Here is a 3467-nt window from a genome sequence, read left to right on the forward strand (position 1 = left end):
GGTGGGGTCAAAAAGGATGGGCCCAAATCTGCCAGAAGAGCAAAGTTGGGGTTCCTGTATGAGTGGGCCCCAACAAGTAGATGAAAGAAAAGGTTTAAGTTGTTAGTTGATAGTGTGAAGCTGTAACAAACACTAGTGATGGCACTTGAGGGAATTACTTTATTAGCCAAGACAAACTAGAAACTGGACAAGAAAGTTAGGGCATTCCAACATGTCATGTGAATGAATGGCGTGCTACCATTCTGTACTATTTGCATAACAAAGGGTTTTGGTTACGTCAAGGATACTCGTCCAATTGGTTCTAAAAAATTACCTATTAATTTATTGATTTCTTCTATGATTTTTCTCAAAAGAAGGGATAAGCTCCTTTGACAATTGACTTCCACTGTGATCTTTCCTCCCTAAATTATAGTAAATAACAGTCGAAAAATCGTAGCATTAATTTTATGTGTTTAGTTATAAAGGACTAGTCATAACTCGTGGGAACATATATATATATATATATATATATATATTCAATAACGTTTAAATTTCGGTGTTTAATGTCAATTTGAGGATAGATAGATGGATCTCTGAAGCATGAAAAACAATAAGTGACGAGGAGAAATTACTCTATGGTCCTAAATTATTATGGTTTCAAATTTATTTTTTATTGTGAGATAAAAATAATATTTAGAAGAGAGAGATCTTTCTATTATGTTTGCAAGATCGGTCCCATGATAAGTGAGTTATAAAGTAAAATTTAAGAATAAATATTATATGTCAAACTTTTTTAGACAATATATGTGATTTTTTTTAACATATGAAATCTTTTTTGTTTAATAAAAATACGATTTTTTTTTTCGTTAGTGAACTTAAATTATTTTATCCTTAAATTGTTTGTATATGGTTTTTATTGATAGTTTTATTTTTTAAAACCAGATCGAATTAGATTCAACGTATCTAAAAAATTAAATCAACTGATATCCCTATAATTAATTAAACATCTTTGAACAAAAAAAATAATCCGAATACCTAATATTCGAATCCAGTCAAAAAGTCTGCTTAAAGTTTGAACCTCCTTCCTTTAAGATTAGAATTTAAAAAAGAATGATCATATTTCAACATCCACATATTTTAAATCATCTATCAATATTTTTTTTATTTTTTTTATTTTTTTTCTATTATATCATATCATTTATTATATTTATAATTTTTTTCACTCTCTTTCTTCTTAGGTGTCAAATTACTTTTGGATGTAAAAAAATACTTTTCCTTTAGGAAAACATCTCTTTCTCAATTCACCAAGTCCTGGTTGCATACGTATACATGCACGCGTAGAAATCCGTGAACCAATATGTCTAATTTAGTCTAGTTTTAACTGTAAAGTGCGTGTACACACAAGTTGCATATATATGTCACGTATGGGAGGAATCTAAAACCATAATTTAATTCAAAATGTGACAAGTACATAGATCCTTCCACTTATATCAGTTAATTAATATTATTGTTTAATATTTTTAAAGTTTACAGAAGTATTTCTAAAAAATTTATCTGTGCACCATAATGACACTCTCAAAGATAAGTAATAATAAGGAAAAAAAACACTAAGTCCCCTTAAACTATACTCTTTTTTTTTAAAAAAAAAATAGGCACCATGAATTTTAATTGCATTTCAATTAATTTTTAAAATTGATCTTTTTACTAATATTTTTTTAATTTTTTTAATCTTAAATTTTAATCATTCATTTTTTTTACAAGTCATTTTTTCATATTTAAAATATAATAAAGAATATAAATTTAAAAGATATACATAAGAGGGGAAAATAATAACATTAATAAAAAGATTTTTTATTTAATTTTTAATTTTATTATGTTTTAATGTTTGAAAAAAGTGATTTACAAAAAAAAAAAAACTAACAAACAGTTGAAATTAAATAAATAAAAAATTGAGATTCTTTTGCTAGTAGTTTAACTCCAATTTAATATAAGATTTTGTTTATGAAAAGGGTTATTTTTAAGAATTAACTGAGATGAAATTGAAATTAGGTGACTATATGGAAAAGAGGTAAAGCTTAAGGATTGATTGAAACGAAATTAAATTTTATGATGCCTATTTGAAAAAGAGATAGAATTTAGAGCTCAATTGAAACAAAATTAAAATTTAGGATGTTTATTTGTAAAAAAGATAAAGTTAAAGATGAGTAAATACTTTTTCCCCCTAAATTCTTTTAGGCAAAAACAAAGATGAAAAGGAGGCAACTCAAGTCTTAAATATCCTTGAGGTTGTTATGTCCCTCAATTTTTTTCTCTATTTTTTTATAGCCTTTGCAATTTGCATATGTATTTTAAAAAATAATAGTCCTTGAAGTTAAGTATTCTCTCTCTTTGGTTTTTTAAAAGAAATTACTTTTTCTTAAAAAAATAAATTATTTTTTTGGAGGCACGTAGGAAACGGAAGTGTGATAACGTGATTTAATTCTAATTAAATTTCAAGATCAAACTAATCTTCTTTTTAAAAAAATAAGGAAAAAAAATATCAAACTATGTGTTTGAATGAGCACAATAAAATTAATTTAGTTGGAACTGATTTAAAAGTGATTATGATTTATATTTGGATATTTTTATTATAGAATTAAATTAAGAATAAAATTCAATATAAATTATATTAACAAACATAAAAATTAATCAAAATTACTTTAAATTAGAATCAATTTTAAAAAAATTTACAACCTAAAACCAAAAATATAAAAATAGATTTAAAATTAATTATAGACTCAGAATCAATTCTCAAATATCAAACTAAACGCAAATAATAAGGGCGCCTGGTTTTGTGACGATTCATGTTCTATGTCGAGGAATAATGCAAAGAGAACCAAGAGTGCATGGACGAGAGACAGAATATGATCAAACCAAACAAACAAACAAACAAACAGAGTTTCCAAAAAGAAAATGCCAACAAAGTGCCATTAACAATATTTGACAGAAAGAAACCAAATAATGCATCATTTTCACGAAAACAAACATGCATATATCTCTTTGAAAGCAATGCAATAAGAACATGCGAGTTAAAAGGATGTTTCAACGGTCTCGCGTACGTTACAAATTTGTTGAAGCCTATGGAAGAATTGTTAGGAAGGACATTCTTCATTTTAATTTGAAACGAGCAATGATTTTTGGATATCTCATTTTTTCAAACACTTCATTAATATTTTTTATTTAATTTTCTAAAATAACATCATCAGAATATTTACTATGCGTGTATGTGTTTTTCTTTACCCCTCTTACTAGATATCAAACATAATTTTGGGTGTTCAAAAATCATTTTGTTTAATCTCACGAGTATAGTGTTGATAAAAGTTGAACCAATATCCTGTGGCCAAAATTTAACTACTAACTTTTCTTGATTGGTTTCACACATCAAATGAAAACATGGCACAAGAATGTTTCTGCTAGCTAGCTACCATAGTTGCTGACAATCCTGCCAA

The sequence above is a fragment of the Glycine max genome, chromosome 18 (assembly GCF_000004515.6).
Source record: "Glycine max cultivar Williams 82 chromosome 18, Glycine_max_v4.0, whole genome shotgun sequence".
Classification (NCBI taxonomy): domain Eukaryota; kingdom Viridiplantae; phylum Streptophyta; class Magnoliopsida; order Fabales; family Fabaceae; genus Glycine; species Glycine max.